This window comes from Dermacentor andersoni, chromosome 7 (assembly GCF_023375885.2).
Source record: "Dermacentor andersoni chromosome 7, qqDerAnde1_hic_scaffold, whole genome shotgun sequence".
Classification (NCBI taxonomy): Eukaryota; Metazoa; Arthropoda; class Arachnida; order Ixodida; family Ixodidae; genus Dermacentor; species Dermacentor andersoni.
In genome coordinates this window covers 170432130-170449747 of record NC_092820.1, presented here as the reverse complement: position 1 = coordinate 170449747, position 17618 = coordinate 170432130, and the positions used below count along the sequence as shown (strand labels likewise).

The 17618-nt window shown below is 44.2% G+C and overlaps 1 long non-coding RNA gene across 1 annotated transcript in view; it reads left to right on the top strand.

The window, feature by feature from the left end:
• Positions 1–5373: 5373 nt before the first annotated feature.
• The window catches only part of LOC140219366 (uncharacterized), a 46383-nt gene continuing 34138 nt past the window's right edge, over positions 5374–17618 (top strand). The window contains exon 1 of the long non-coding RNA XR_011895577.1: positions 5374–5520. This is a non-coding gene — a long non-coding RNA (uncharacterized lncRNA). The remainder of the gene's footprint in view (positions 5521–17618) is intronic.

The window sequence follows — 17618 nt, the reverse complement described above, 5'->3', positions numbered from 1 at the left end:
CTTTTGGCTTACGCTCGGTGCGTCGTACGTGCCGAAACCGGAAGTAGAGGCGCCTACGTGAATATCCAGCATCAAAACTGAACTGCGCGACACGGTGACGTTCATTAGGCGGAGCGTCCTTGGAGCGCCTCGTTCCGCCGTAGCCTTCGTAGTGCAAGGCATTGAAGAAGGTGCGGAAGCACCACGATGGGGGTATTTGATTGTCAATAACTCCGCTTCTACTGAACGCGTTAAAGTACTTTTTGCGGCAAAGTATTTCTGAAATGGCCTATGTTAACTTGAAATGCATTTCTCGCTTTCGATAAAAATTGTTTCAGGGCCGCTTTGAAAAATGTGATCAAATACAGTTTACTCATAATAGCACAGCAATTTGAAAGCCATGCTACATTATTATTCTTTCAAAAGATATGTTTACGTTTCAGCGTCAGCGCTTTACTCTGAACTTGCGGTCAATAATACTGAAGCTTGTAAGATTCTTTCAAAAGATACGTTTACGTTGCAGCGTCGGCGCTGTACTCTGAACTTGCTGTCAATAATATTGAAGCTTGTAAGATATATTGAGTTGTGTGTATGTGCGCTAGCATTTAGGGACTCTTATCTAGGGATTCAAAAAATGCGTACGTAGCGTTTTGGCTTAGGCAACGGAAAAGAAAAATGACAATGTCGCAGGCTGTCAACCAAAAATGACCGATTTATTCTGGACGGTGAGGTCCCTTTACTTTGATAAAAACAGTAATTTCTCGCACCTGTGCTACAACACTGCTACTTTTATTAGCGAATGTCGAGCGGAAATCAAAGAAATCAGAACGCAAGCTACAAATGCTTACAAAGTACAACGCGTAGCTTAAAACCGTGAGACGTAATCTGAGACGCTGTAAGACCGTTGCGGCGCTCGACGATGTCTGCCTAGTCGTCCGTTTCGAAAGAAGGGGCAGAAGCGTTTTGCCAAGCGGCGGAAGCATACAAGTATTTCGTTTAAACATGCCCAACTTGTCCATGTAGCCGACTGCTACTCGATCACTGAAGCTGGACAGAATGTCACATTCCTTTACTTCCCTATACAAATACACGCGAAATAAAAATATTTCATTACACTAGCGCTGGACAGATTTGGTTGAATTAGTCTTTCGTCTTTAAAGGAATGGAAAGTCACACCTGGTGACCATGCGGAGCAGGTTTTCTTTTGAAAAATTCCACAAGCAGTTGAATATTAGTCATAACCCTAGATGCTCAGAGAAATACATGTCGTAATTCTGCTAACAAAATCTGAACACATAAAGTGCAAAGAGAGAGCGAGACGGAAAGAGAAGAAACACAGACAGGGCAAGCAAATGACAGCTTCCGCTTTGCTACTTTGCACTGGATTGGGCGGAAATATGGGTTGAAAAGAGGAAATTAATATTTTTCTAAACAATCCTGAAAACATAATTACTTTGCGAATAAGGCATTTGCGAAACTCGCACGAAAGAGGCACTATTTCACCTAAACTGTGAGGCAACCTGGCACATTTCATCACATTGCACGCTTGCTGTGTATAGAATTATCGGGTGGCCATCGCAGATTTTCACAGATAAATTGGAGGCCCAAGGTAATGTTGTAAGGCGTTGCGTGAGCTAAGTTACGTGTAAGATCCAGAGCAATATGTTGCAGCCACCTGTGAAATCGCTGTCTCTTGCAAGTATTGGTGCAATCTGAATTTTTCGGAAAGGTTCGAGGCAGCGCGAGAAGAGTGAGAATGGCGAAAGTTAGAAAGTGTGCAGTAATAACCAAAAAACTGGCTTTGTACAGAAGGAATGCAAATAACAGGACGCATCGGCAGGCACACTCGTTACATAAACACGGGGCGCAACCCTTCTCATGGTGACTGTCGACGGTAATGGGTTTAGCATTGAATCAATATAGCAGCACAAGGTATCGGCACCGTCGAAACGAGCTATGCACGAGGCCTCTTCGCCTTTCGCCTTTCGCGTTTCCCTAAGAACGCTGGCCACTGTCTAGGGCTGCTGCCGCCGCCGCCGCTGCGAATCCTGCGTGTGGCTTCTGAAATGTATGGCGCGCCGATGTGTGCGAGTGCTGAGAAACGCGTCATGCAGCAACCTGGGTCCTCTCTCGCGCTTCTTTCTGGACACGCTTCGCCATCTAGCGGCGTTGCCGAGAAGTCCGCGCGTTGCCTCCGAGACGAGAAGCGCGGCGCGCCGGTGCGTGCGAACGCTGAGAATTGTTCCCTTCGCTTGCCGCACACTCAGTGGCACATACTCAGTGACCCAAGCAGGCGAGAGGTTCGTCGAAGAGCGGCACACTCCAACTGCATTTGCGGCGCAGCCTGCTTATGCGTCTGGTCGCAGACCTTGAGGAACCCTTGTGACGGGAGTTAGATTCCGTTTAGCTTCGGAGAAACTTGAGAAACCTTTTCTTTCGCTTGAAGTTAATTTTGGCCACCTGAATTATTGAACATGCACTCAAAGCTGTGCGCATTCCGCCCCGTCAGAGCGCGACCAGAAAAAAAGAACTGGAGGCTTCGATCGTTCTCAGAAGTAGAACGCCACAGACACAGAGCAAGCCAGGCGGGTCCTCTATGTTTATTGTGGCAGCATGGGAAAGTCCTTGTAAAGCTTACTTTTGGTTTTCTTATTTGCCACAAGTGTAAATACATGGCGTAACTATGGCAGCTCACCAACAACGAAATGGAAGCTCGGGGCGAAAAGCAAGCGCGATTTATCGGACACGTCAACCAAGCCGATCGTTACAAGCAACGAGGAACAAACATTAGGGACTCCAGGACGACCATCGTGCCACAACAACGTTGTTTCGCGGGATCGTCAAGCACTTCCTGCGATGAATAAAATAGTAGCTAACGCAACAGAATGCGAACGACACGGCGTTCATTAAGGAGCGGGGAACGAATCGACGCATAATAAATTGCCGACGGGCTTCATTTGTGCGTAATAAGCGCGACGGGCTCTGATCTATTGAAAGCGGCCCTGCAGTTATCGTGATTAAATGGCCTCACTTATTCATGGTGCTGAAAAGAAAGCGCGTCTCCACAAAGGCCCGGAACACCCGGATATCCTTCCAACATGTCTCCCGACCTCTCGCCCAATTTTTTCCCTAACTAGGCCCCTATTTCCTGTCGACTAGGTTCGCAAGTTCCGAATGCGTGTCTTCAAAATAAACATCCGTGGCACATACCATGTGTGCTACGTAACTTGTGCCAAAATGTAAAAATATGCAAGTACCACGTAGCAGGAAAAAACCAAGGTAATGTTGTTTGCGGTCGTCTGGAGAAAGTCGGACTGCTTTTTTTTATTTTTCCTATTTAGATAATAAGTTGTTAATAATTATTCAACTGATTATTCACACGGCTTCTAGCTCGGTAAAAAGGATGCTGTGATTAATCGTATCAAAAGACTTAGTAAGTCCAAAAATACCGCACCAACGGAATTACCAGTACCAATCAAGTGAGGAATGTAGTTGCTTAGGGATTTAAAACTAAGTTAGTTGAACTGAGAGCTCGAAAACCAAATTGAGAAGGTTTCAACAATATATATTTTTATATAAATATTTAAGCCCTTACAGAATACCGACGCTCTCTTCACGAACATGACAACAAAGAATTGCACGCAAACAGTGTCATCTTGTCAAGAATAATTTCGATGTGATGTACATAATGTAAATCTCGTCCGCTGCAGTACCGTTTGTTCGGGCCTCCGAAGTACATGCAAAGATGTCACTGTTTTCAGAGTCTGTGCGTTGTTCAAAGGCTTGTACTAATTGCCCAGCACTGTTTTTGGGCGATAGCTGAGTGGTGAGTTCGTTTGATTCCCCAATTCACAATACGCCACTGACATAGACACAAATCTAGGTGTATATGATTGTGGAGATGTGTTTTTTGTCTTCACGCTGTAGCAATGACTTAACTGGGGAGGACGAGATGACCTGACGACCACAAGAATAGTCGTTGTGAGTCGTCTATAACGACAACGGTCGTCGCCATTGTAACATAATGGACGGACGGACAGGACGGGTGGACGGACACGGCACAGTCAATTGGGGCACTTAGCTGCCGTCACAGCAAACAGAAAAAGAAACGGCTTGGGTTGAGGATTGAAAGGGCAGCCATGACCATGTTCAGTGTGGCAGGTGCGTACGAACTATCAGAGACAAAGGAACTTATGAACTGCTTACAAATACCGAAATAAAAAAAAAAGTGGTGACTAAGCACCATTTTCTATGAAAGATGAAATCACCGCTGAACCAACATGCGGGAAAAAAATTTTTTTTTTTTATAAAGCCCGGCAGAGGCTGACAAGCAGTAAGAAAATAAAAGAGGACATCAGTCAAAGGGTTCAGTAAGCAATGACCTTACGTGCTGCGCATTTCTTACAGTGGTGAGGGTGGTGGTGGTGATGGTGGTGGGTTGTAGCAACAGGCGAGTTTACCGTAGCGACGAAGGCCAGCAATTGTTCCGCCCGAGCGTCTTTTACAATATCACTGCGGTGTTTCATCACACGTCCATGAAACCGTCCTGTTGTTTGTGTTCTTCGTCCTCGTTTAATTTGCGCCGGAAAGTTTGTTTTAATCATGAATAAATTCTAACTAGCTCAAACAATGATTTTGCCTTCAAATCAGTCTTTCTCAAGAATGCGATAAGGAGACAGGAAATATCTTTGCGGGCTATAACTGATCCTGACACAAAGCGCTATAACTGACACAAGATCTAGCAGGCACGCATGCGGAAGATCCTCTTTATTGCAGATTCTCCATGAGAGCATGCCTTCCATCTTAGAATGTCGGTCACTACCACAGAAAGTGTTCAATGTCGTGTTGTTACGCCCTATCTTAAACAACCATATTGGAGTGCTATAATATCCTGTCCTTATTCGTTGTAGAAGAGAGGCCTCCTGTCGACGAAATCTGAATGAATGAATGAATGAATGTGTGTTGATTAGTGGCGCAAGGGCCAGGTAGGGCCAAAGAGCGCCAAGGCAGTGTTAGTGATTTCGCGGTGGAATGGTGAGTTCCGTGAAGTTGATGTGACGTGGCTGTAAAGGGCCCTAAAGAATAGTCGTTGTAAAGTGCGTAAAATCTACGTGCAATAAGACTATGGCGATTACTAATGATGAGTACTATGAGCCTTACACTGCATTGCGGAAGAATATGATATGATATACAGAACATGTAAGATGCAAAAATTAGCTACAGCACAACTGCCTCACCAGAGCCCTTGAAACACAAGGGCCTGAAGTCATGTGCTCTACAGTATGACTATCCCAGCGGCAGCCTCTATAGAAAGGAAGCGCTACGAATGTATGAGACTAATAACTTGTAAAACCACATTTTTGAGGAAACCTAGGACTGTGTCTGTATTAAAAAAGCGGTTCTGGGCCGAGAAACATTGCAGGATGAAGAGGAATGGGCTGCCGGTATGCTAAGGAACAATCTCTCTTTCTCTCAGATTCGACTTCCCGACACTCCAGGAGGACGTGGAGTACGGTCAGCCTCTCCCCGAATCTACCCCAGGTATGGAGGCTCACTTCCAGTGAGTAGAAAATTATGGGTGCCAAATGTGTATCCCATCCTGAGACAACAGAATAGGACATCTGTTCGTCGCGATTTTGAAGTAGAGGGCCAGAATCCTAACTGTGGCTTTATCAGGTAGAGCTGGTTATTTTTTTTTTCCGCGTCCCACATGCGTTGCAGTGGTTTCGCAGTTTCTTTCGTAAAAAAGGCCTCAGATCTGTGACAGGCACCTCAGCGGTAGGGTTAACAGGTTGTGATGCGATTGACGTGGCCATCTCTTCCGCCAGAACGTTACCCTCGATGCTCCTATGGCCAGGCACCCAGCATATAATGATATGCTGGTTAAATATGTATGCTTTACACAAGACGGAATAGAGTTCATTAAGTACTGCATTTTTGTGTCTATAGAGTGACATCAAGGCCTTCGTGATGCTTAGGGAGCCTGTATATATTGCTGATTTTTGAAGTTTTGATTTTCTTATTTGCGTCACAGCAGACAGTAATGCGTACGCCTCGGCCGTAAAGATACTTGTTTCCGGATGCAGTGAATCAGATTCTAAGAAGGATGGGCCGACGGCAGCATAGGACACCCCGGCATTTGACTTCGAAGCGTCTGTGTAGAACTCTGCGTAGGAGTGCTTGTGCTGGAGTTCTAGGAAATGCATTCGGATTTCGATCTCTGGTGTGGGTTTTGTTACTTCTAAAAAGGATATGTCACATTCTATCAACTGCCACTCCCAAGGTGGTGACAGCTTGGTTGGATGCATTAGGTGAAGCTCGAGGAGTGGGACATGCATTTTATCACTAAGCTCCCTCGCACGAAGCGAGAAAGGCTGTCTTACAGAGGGACAATTATGGAAAAGTGTAGTACATGTCATATCGTTAACAGTGCTAAAACATGAATGTTGATGAATGGAGTGTATTTTCAGGAAATATGTAAGCCTGATGTAAGTTCTCTGTAGATGCAGTGACCATTCATTTGATTCCGCGTATAAGCTTTCAATAGGGCTTGTCCTGAAAGCGCCAGTGGCTACGCGGATACCTAGATGGTAGACAGGTTCTAGAATCTTTAGTGCGCTCGGAGCGGCAGAGTTATATACGACGGCACCATAGTCCAATCGTGATCGAATTAGGCTCTTATAAACATTCATCAGATAAACATTCATCAGACACTTCCTGTCGCTACCCCATGTTGTGTGGGATAGAATTTTAAGTAAGTTCATTGTCCTCAGACATTTTTCTTTAAGATATTTAATGTGCTGAATAAAAGTAAACTTGGAGTTAAGTATAATACCTACAAATTTGTGTTCTTTGTTGATAGGTATTTGATGTGGAAGGATCTGGAACCAGATTTCCCTTTCTAGTAAAAAGAACACAAGAACTTTTGTGGGGATTGATTTTAAATCCCTTTTTTGTCTGCCCACTTGGAAACCTGGTTCAAGCCCTACTGCACCTGCCTCTCGCATACTGCGAGGTTACAGGATCTGAAGCCGATTTGAATGTCGCCTACGTAGACGGGATGAATGGCAGGTGGTAATGAAGCACGAAGCGTGTTCGTCTTCATGATAAAGAGCGTACAACTAAGCACGCCTCCCTGGGGTACACCTGTTTCTTGTGTGAAAGGTCGCGACAATACGTTGCCGATTTTCACGCGGAAGATACGATTCAACAAATAGATTTAAATTATTTTCAGCATACTTCCACAGATGCCCATTTCCGACAAGTCTCGCAAGATCCAGTAACGCCATGTTGTGTCATACGCCTTCTCCATGTCAAGAAATATGGATAAGAAAAATTGTTTATGTACAAATGCATCACGAATATATCCTTCAATGCGTACCAGACGATCTGTTGTCAACCGGCCTTCTCTGAAGCCACACTGATAGGGATCAAGTATATTGTTGAGTTCAAGGAAATGTATGCGTCTGCGATTAATCATTTTTTCAAAATGCTTACACAGGCAGCTTGTAAGAGCTATCGGGCGATAGCTTGCCGCTAGGGATGGGTCTTTCCCCTGCTTCAAAACAGGGACCACAATTGCTTCTTTTCATGTGTGTGGAAGGTATCCGGCAGCCCAAATAGTGTTGAAGAGTGCGAGCAGTGTACCTTGTGTGTCAGTGTGCAAGTTTTTGATCATGTCATACATGACTCGGTGAGGTCCCGGTGCAGTGCTCTTGCATGAGATCAAAGCAGCTCTCAACTCGGCAATACTGAATGGCCGGTTATACGCTTCGTCATGTCTGCATTTACGTACGAATGTCTTAAGTTATTCTATTTCTTTGTATTTAAGGAAAGATTCAGAATAGTGTATTGAGCTCGACACACGCTCAAAGTGTTCCCCAAGAGAGTCTGTCTGGTCTTGCAAGGTATCCCCTTGGTCGTTCACCAGAGGCAACGGATGGATTTGTTGCCCTTGTAGCTTTCTCAAGCCATTCCACGCTTTTGCCTCTTGCGTGTATGAATTAATGCCGGAGAGGAACCTCACCCAGCTTTCTCTCATTGCCTGACGTCGTGTCCGCCTTCCCAGTGATTTAATTTGTTTAAAGTGAATTAGATTTTCGGCATTAGGCGATCTGCGCAATACGCCCCATGCCTTGTTCTCTCTCTTTCGCGCCTCTCTACAGTCTTCGTTCCACCAGGGAACACGTCTTCTTAGTGAACCACCATTCGCCTGCGGGATAAAATTTTCGGCTGAATCAATAATAAAAGCGTTAAAATATGCAACGGCATCATCTATAGCAAAATTATTTATAACATCCGGTGGTAAATAATATGATTCTTTAAAATGCTCCCAATCCTACGACTAATTTCAAACGAGGAATATGCGGAGGGTTCTCACGCAGAGTTTTCAGTTTAACATTACAGCGAAGTGGTCACTTCCATACAATTTATTGATCACGGACCATTCTAAGTGAGGCAGAAGAGAAGAAGAACCGATTGCTAGATCTATTGCTGAATATGTGTTGTGTTGGACACTGTAATACGTCGGCTCATTCTTATTGAACAGGCAGGCACTAGAGGTCAAAAGAAAATTTTCAATTAATCGACCTCTCGCGTCGCATGGCGAATCTCCCCACTTCCTGTTGTGGGCATTAAAATCACACACGAGTATGTAGGGGTCAGGTAGCTGCTTAATTAGGTTAGGGAAATCAGTTTTCTTTCAGGTGATAGTTAGGTGGCATGTATAAAGAGCACACAGTCACCAGTTAATTAAAAAGGATTGCCCGAACCTACACGGCCTCAAGGGGCGTCTGGAGGGCGATCTGTTGACAAGCTAAAGATTTATTCGCAACTCCCTGCCCTCCTGCCAACTACTATTTCGCCCACCTCAGTGCAGCCTAGCAAACCAGAAACTGTAATCTAGTTATCCTCCCTGCCATCCTTCTCTTTCTATCTCTCTATGGCCAAATATGGAAGCGGAATATCACGATCGAAACCACGCTTGCGAACTCTGAGCTCTTTACGGTACGTACGCGCTATCTGTTGTATATCGTCGATCTGAACTTGCATCAGCTTACGGAAATAGAGTGTCGGTGTAAGGCAGTGGTTTCATTTTATTGAAAATACAAACGAATATGGCAAATCAGTTCTGCGGAATCTCGTAAGGTGGAGGAAGTATTATGAAAGCGGAAGATCGTCAGCCAGCTGAATGTAGCACAAAGCTACAATGGAAACCCATACGTGTTTCTCAGAAGGAACGCCTCGCAGTTGAGGGGAAATTCGCCCTGGTCCGGCACTCGGGCCCGGGACCAACGCCTTTCCCGGGACGCCGCTCTACCACCGGAGCTAATCTTTTCTGAGAAACTCGTACGAGTTTCCGTTCTAGGTGTGTGCTACAGTCAGGTGGATGACAATTTTACTTTTTCCTGAGAAACTCGTACGAGTTTTCGTTCTAGCTTTGTGCCACAGTCAGGTGGATGACAATTTTCCCCTTTGAACATAAAAACGAGATAAGAGAGCCCAAATATTACGGAGCAATATGAACACTTACGAAATGAAGGCCGCATAAAATAAGAGCACGGACCTATGCTTGATGATAACAATCCGTGCCATAATTCTTGAGCGCTAAAGCGTAGAGCTTCGGCCCACGCTATGTCACTTTTCACCGCTCCCCGTCCTTAAAAACAATATACACATCACGAAGGCGTACCGTTGTCGCATCAATTTTGAAGCTGGATAAAAATATTGAATTCACGCCAGGAGATGGCGAAGTAAGGTACGCCAAACTTCAGAGACGTCTAGCAGCACATAATAAGGCCACGTCATATTTGTCTTTCTTTCTTGTTGGCCACGATCAGCTTCGGGGTTTCAGAGCTGCCTTTATGTGGCGTCTAGCGCAATGCGTGATTCATGAACGCAGGTCCTTTCTCACGCTGGACTGCGTTACCTGCCATTTTTGCTATTTGTCGTCGTTTATTTTAGTTCAGTACTGAACGTAGTTCAGTAGAACGTAGTTCAGTACTGAACCGAAGCACCAACGTTCAGCCGAGGTGTGCTTGGGTGAAACACTCAATTATCTTCTCATCTTACGGTAGTAATTAGGGGCTGTCATGCGGCTGCGTCATAGAACGAACCAAATATTCACGCATACTTGTTACCAAATCTTTGACTCAGCCGCGTTGGACAGGCTGTCAAGAAGCAAAGCTGATTTATGTTTCACTACCCTTACATATATTTACGCCGGAGGTTTAAAAAACACACACGCGCCAACCAAACTACCGCGAAAAAAAATAGACGCATTACTTGGTCGATTATGTAGCAGCACCTTTCACCTTTACCACCTCCCACAGCCTTGCAATGGCAAAAATGAATAAGAATCAGAGCCCATGGAATTACATCCTGAAGCATCACTGCGAGTCCGCCTATTTCGCATCGATTCATCATGAATTGTGCGCTGAACAAACGGGGACAAAGAAGGATACACAAGGACGAGCGCTTTCCAACAACTGGTTTGATTTTTCAGGAAACATCAGACTTAAATAACATACAGATCTGCGCAAAAGATCTTAGAATCCCATCTAGGGCGCACACAGCGATAACGTGAATTGTGTGGAATTTATAGACAGAGGAAAGTGCCAACATCTCTTTATCTAACATAGCAATGGATGGGTGACTCACACAATCTTCTTTCTTAGTTTCAGTTTCAGTTTATTATACTTTAAATACAATGAATGGGTAAGAGACCATATACAGACGAGGGTCTCAAAGTCAAAGACTGCAACGGGACCCTCGGTTAATAATAATAAACAAAGCATCCACGATTTCCCTCAATGTTGCATTACAGTGTTTGAAAAGAATGGCTGTGTTGTCAGATTAGGGTGTGCGCGCACACTCGTTACAATGCAAAGCCAAATGTGTACCAGGGAGTCCTTCTAAGCTAGACATGTGTTCTTTTAATCTTGTGTTAACACATTGTGTTAACAATGCGTGAAACTATGAGACAACAACGCAAATCTTGGAAAAGATGAAAGTTATTAAATATATCAAGGCCATGAAACTATGCGTTATAAAGACTAGTGCTCCGCGGACGGTTGAGTGTTCCTGATGACAGGCAGGAACGTGGAAACGTCTCCGCTCTCAGGTCATCTTGGGAGTCATAAGAAATTTTATACAACTCAGGAGTTCGGGGCAGACGAGGATAGCACGAAGGAGTTTGAGAAGGAACAGAAGTTCAGCGGGATTACGTCGGCAGCGAAGTAAAGGCAATGGCCATAACCCAACAGTGCTAGAACAGGGTCCAGTGTCCTTGTTAGTAAAGCGGTGATGAAATAGGCTTATAGGCTTTTCATCAGCCCGATCTCTAATGTCACTGTTTGATCTATAAAAACTATTCCAGAGCATCGACGCGTATCTGAGCTGAGAAAGGCAGATTGTTGTGTACAAGTTGTGCAACGGTGTTAAAACTTGAATTCCCTATATAGTCAGCAAACAGAGCCCAGAGAGCGCATACACCGCCTTACAACGCGTTGAGTGTGAGCTGAAAAGCGTACGGGCTTATTAAAAAGTACACAGAGATCACGATCTCACAGATCTTACACAACGGTACAGAAACTACAGAATGAGAAAAAGAAATGCTTGCTGTTTCGTGTGTGCAAGTCATGACTTTGGTCTTTGCAGCATTCAAGATGGGGTTATTATTTTTGCCCCATTAAAGAAAGACAGGTCAGACTGCAAGGTGCGAGAGCCATCAAGAGTTAGAATTTCGTTAAAAATCATTATGTCATCGGCATACAGAAGAAACAAATAATTCCGTGTAGCGGAAAGAGCGTCATTACTAAAATAAAAAAAAGCAGCGTGAACCTAGTACTGATCCTTGAGGGACGCAGCTAGTTGCCATGTAAAAAAAAAAAAGAAGAAAAGCCGTTTCGCCTTTGACGTTAACGTAACATGATCCATAAAGACGCATCACTGCGCAAAAGAATGACAACTGACGAGTCAACACCAAAGATCAGAAGCAGTCATTGGCTGACTACATCAAAAGCTTTGTTGGGGTCACAACAAACGGTGTCTACTTCCCCTCTTTGAAGTACAGGCGTGCCTGTAGATTTGCGATACTGGTACGGTCGGTGGGAAATCCATGATGATTCGGAATCAATGAGTTCACAATAAATGATAATATGTTGTGAAGAGCAAGCTGAATAATCTTAAACATGGCACAGGGCAGAGAAATCAAGCGATAATTCGAGAGATCTGTTTTACAGCGAAATTTAAAAACAGGAAAAATACGAACAGTTTCCCACATTTGAGGAAATCGGTAGTGCACAAAGAGTTATTGAACACATATGTCAATACTTTTGCAAACATAGAGGCGTAAGCTTTTGAAATTGCGGAGGGGATTTCAGCAGGGCTGCAGGATAGGGAAGGCTTCAAGCTTAACGCATGATGAGCGTTTCGCTGAAGCCCTTTTCATCAAACAGCACAGCACTAGATGTAGGAACCGTCCTGTGCTGCTGATTGACACTAGCATTGGAACATGTAGCTTTATATAACGATGAGAAATGGGCAGCAAGACATTCCGTGACTGCTTGAGCTTTTACTTCACTAGAGTCGAGCAGGCGAAAACACTCTACACGTTTACTAGAGCGCTTGCGGATATACTTGCGAAATTCCGCTGGCCGGTCGCAGGAGCTTTTTCCTAAGAATGATCATTAATGATAATAATGATAATGATATTAACAGCAAAACAACAATAATAGTATTAATAATAATATCAATGGTGGTTTGGCCTCTTACAGAGTTTTCCGTACTATGTTGGGAAAAAACGCCTAAAGATATGATGGTTTTGGACTCGACTGAATATACGACGGTTAATATTCGACGGTTAATATTCAGGCGCAACTCTTGGCACTAATTGAAGCCTGTGTTCCAGTCATTTACATCCGTGGCGACACTGGCACTCTGGTTCAGTAGTGCCCTAACGAAGCTATCCCGGAAGAAAAAACGTCTTTTTCGCATAGCTAGGCCTTCTAGTTCAGCCCTAAGGTGGGAAAAATACTTCACATGTCTGAAAGAGTATACAAGCCGCTTGAAGACTTCCAAAAAGAAATTCTTTCATTAGGATCTACTGAACATAATGAGCGAAAATCCACAAAAATTCTGGAATATGATTTCCCCTTCTAGCTATCAATCGCACAACATATCGCTTTCTAACCCGGATGGTTCACATGTGTCGCCTGACGAACGATCTGATGTTATGAACTCTTACTTTTCTTTGATATTCACTCATGAACCGCATCATAACGTCCCGAACTTTTCTGATCCCAAATTTTCTCAGATGCTGCCCATTACAGTTTCGGCGGAAGGCATCGAAAAGCTGATCGACAAGTTGAAATTATCAAGCAGTCCCGGCCCCGATAACATATCTGCTAAAGTGCTCAAAGCAACCGTAGTCCCATTAAGTCGTTTACTACAAATTATCTTTACCCAATCCCTCAATAAAGGCGCACTTCCAGATGACTGGAAGGTCAGCAAAGTAGTTCCAGTATTCAAAAGTGGTAACCGGTCTGATCCTTCAAGTTATCGTTCAATCTGTTGAACATGCATTGCATGCAAACTAATGGAACATATAATTTATTCTCAAATCGCCCTACACCTTGATAACAACGGGTTCTTTTTCGCCAATCAACACGGCTTCAGGTCTGGTCTTTCTTGCGAAACGCAACTTTTTGAATTTACCACCGAGCTTCATTTAAACCTAGATTCATTATTTCAAACTGATGTAATATTCTTAGACTTCTCAAAGGCATTCGATCGTGTTCCTCATCTACGACTAAGCTGCAAACTCTCTTCTCTCAGCCTACACCCGCAAATTCTAGCCTGGAATAAATGCTTCCTCACCGACCGCCTTCAGTACACGTTATAGGTGGATGTTCTTCAGCCTCATGCAAGGCATTTTCTGGAGTTCCAGAAGGATCAGTCCTTGGTCCCCTTCTCTTTCTCATCTATATTCATGACCGCCCTTGTGGTACTTCATCATCTATACGTTTCTTCGCGGACGACTGTGTCCTTTATCGTCGAATTTCTACTGAGTCTGACCAGGCCCTTCTTCAGAACAACCTGCATTTAATAGGTAACTGGTGTACTGAATGGTTGATGCAACTTAGCATTTCTAAATGCAAATTTATTCAAATTCTCCGCAAGCACACTAAGATCACCCATGAGTACTCATTACGCACAGTCAACATCTCGCAAGTACAAACGTATCGCTACCTCGGTATCCTAATCGCTAGCAATCTAAACTGGTCGGAAGACGTCACGAAACCGATCGCCGACAGCTCTAACACACTAGGCTTCATCAGGAGAACATTATCGTTGTCACCCCCTTCCGTCCGTAAACTGGCATACGAAACCTTTGTTCGAACAAAACTTGAATACGCTTCCGCGATTTGGTGTCCACATCAAACATATCTAATCAATGCAATAGAATGGGTCCAGAACCGTGCTGCTCGATTCATAACTTCAAAATATGACTACAAAACTAGTATCAGTAGTATTATGTCATTGCTGCAATTTACCCACATTAGTCTATCGACGCAAGATAGCACGTCTATGCTTATTCCACAAGTTGTACTACCATTTTCAACATCTGCGCGAATCACTTCTACCACCAGCACGTTCGTCACGACGCCTGTTCAATTCACTCAGTTTAGAGCGCCTGCATGGATCAACTTCTGCCTTCAATAAATCATTTTTAACCACAGCAATCCAGCAATGGAATGCACTCCCAGATGCAATTGCCAGGGTGCATGATCCTGAAGAATTTAAAGAGCGGCTGCTTTCACATTTCCGAAACTACAATTGAACGATTTCTCTTTTCATTCCAAGTGTTGTTGCATTTGAAGTCGCATGTACTCCTATTTTGTTTTGCTGCACTACTTAACCTGCATTATTTCAAATAATTCTTGATGTAACATCTTTGACTTATGTATGTCTATGACTCCCCCCTCCTCCCCTTATGTAATACCCTGTAAAGGGTCCTTAAGGGTCCATGAAATGATGATGATGATGAAGAAATGAGCTGCTTGCAGTTAAATCACAGTAAGAATGGACAAGGGCATATATCTTTAATTAATATTCACTATACTTTAGGCCAAGATATCGGGTGCTCAGATTACACGCCATATTTCCTACGCCATACAGTTTCCTGCAGTTATTACTAGAGGCTAATTTGTCAGCCGGAACTGTAAGTATGGCGGTTAAGTTGCCACGGAAATAAGCAGTGGATGGATTTACCTAAACTTTGTCCTTTTGGCTTTTAACAGCTTTTATACTTTGCGAATTGATAATAATGAACTGAATAATGCGTTAGAAAAACAAGATTTCGCAATTATTATCAATATTTTTAATGCCATTGGCATTCCTACTATGCTTGACGGACTTTCAGTACTTGTGTTTGTGTCTGTCTTTAGCCATTCTCCTGAACCTCCTTAATAAAAAGACTGTCTTTAACCATTATCCTCGACCCTTTCTTTTTGGTACTGGGTGGAATTGAACCCGTGTCACACTGGTTCCTCAAGCACAGCAGCCGAACGCTTTAGCGTGCTGGGCCTCAATTTCCCCGATTTTCGTTACTGCCTGCACAAATTCAGGGCATTACATTCGCAATGACAGTGATATTGCAGGCTAAGTAACTTTAGTTATACGCACACACCCACATCAATAAAATTATATCGCGTAAGGTAAAACTAAGACAAACAAGCAAGTTAACATATTACAGCTAACCAGTGTGGCTGCTCACGTTGAGCTCTGTAGGCCTTGGGATGTGTGCAACGCTTAAAAAATTTCTCTGGCAGAGCATATGTTAACGTCGCTTTGACGTACTTGCAGTATAGTTTTCTAGTGGCTGCGAAGTTTGAGGACCATGAACATGTAGCAGGGGACGCCGTTCTCGTTGTCTGTAGGTAAGAATACTGTGGTATAAAGGTTACAAAAAGGGATAAGCGCCTCAGAAAGGCTGGCCAACATTTCGATAGGTGGACCTATTTTCATCAAAGGCCTTTAATGAAGATAGCTCCACTTATCGAAATGTTGGCCAGCCTTTCTGACGCACTTAATCATCCCTGTTCATAAGCTTTATACCACAGTTTGCTATTCCATCAGTCAGCCCCTTTCTTGATTTTAAAGGTAAGAATAGCATATAGTGCGGTGTTATCGAAAGTTATGTTTTAAGTTCGCGCTGATGTACGTATCAATGAAATATTGCGTCCCAGCGATGTTTGAATGAGTGGTCTATTGTTTTCAGTTTTTTTGCAGATAATGCAGTTCACTCTCCATTACCGAGCCCTTATCCCGTAGCCAAGCTTTGTCTCAAGGCCTGCCGGTATGCAAACTAAAAAAAAAAAAAAAATCTGGGCTTGTGCCCGCGCTTCAGTCAACCGCTTTCCCGCTCACTTGGGCCACTGGGCATGCGCCAATGCGTACGTGCCGCGCTTGAATTGAATGGAATTCGCGTCATGTATTAAAGCGATAGAGTTAAGGGCCGCGTGTCACAGAACATACGGCATAGAAGATATCATTCCGAACCCCGCCTACCCAACCACGCAGGTAATCCGTGTAGCGCAAGGACGTTCCTGAATTAACTGAATTTCTGAAAGTAAAATGTGTAAGAAAATCGTTAAATACGACTTACACACAACATACAGCGTCGAATTGTAATTTGAATATATGAGCAAACATAATTTTGTTACGCAGAAACTCAAATACAAACCCGTTTTCCAGCGTTTCTACCGTCCATTGAGCGGCGCGCAGAGCGCGGTTCCTTGCAACAACACCATACAGATAGCTATCGCCTCCATATATTCGCAACCCATGCAAGAGGCCGCGTTTCTGCCAGAAATCTCGCCTTCGTGCATAGTGTTCGCCGCCAGTTTCTCCCGATAAACATTACGGTTAGCTAAGCTGGAGCTGCCGGGAATCGTGAGAAGCAGTCGGGGATCTTTGAATGCTATCGCGTTCTACTCTTAAAGGCGAAACTTAAGCGTCCTCCGTATTTTGTTCAGACAATTCTGTCCGCAGATACATGACGCGAGTTCCATCCCGCCCCACACAATCTTGTCCGAATATATATTCAGACACTTGCCACGCATGGACATACGGCAGCGCCGCTAGATGCCGCCACGTGTCCAGAGGGAAGTGCGAGAGAGGATCCCGGCTGCAGTACCAACACCTCCTAGAGGGTGTTGGCAGTACACGCCTCATACGCGATGCGTATATGCGTATGGGCGGTGCAATACTGGTGTGTCACCACGTCGCTTCAGTGCTTATCGCATTAACGTCGACTGTCATGCTGAGATAGCTTCAACCTGAATTCTTAGACTGGGGGATCTAATACATTTCACTTGAGGTTTCTGGCCGACTGCCGCTACAGAAAAAGCGCCTTCCTGTTTCTCTTCCTGTCCTATTGGCTGCAATTCTCCTCCCTTACGCTGTCGTCCTCGAATGCGTGCATGTGCGCAGAAGTTTTCTAACTTCATTGTCTGCCCTGCTTGGTCCTGCCGTCAGAGGCTATGACGATTGCAAGTGCGATTTTGCCTACGCGACCGAGCCTTTCATAGTAGAGAAAAGGGGACTCGGACAAGACAGTTGGAGCAAAAATACTG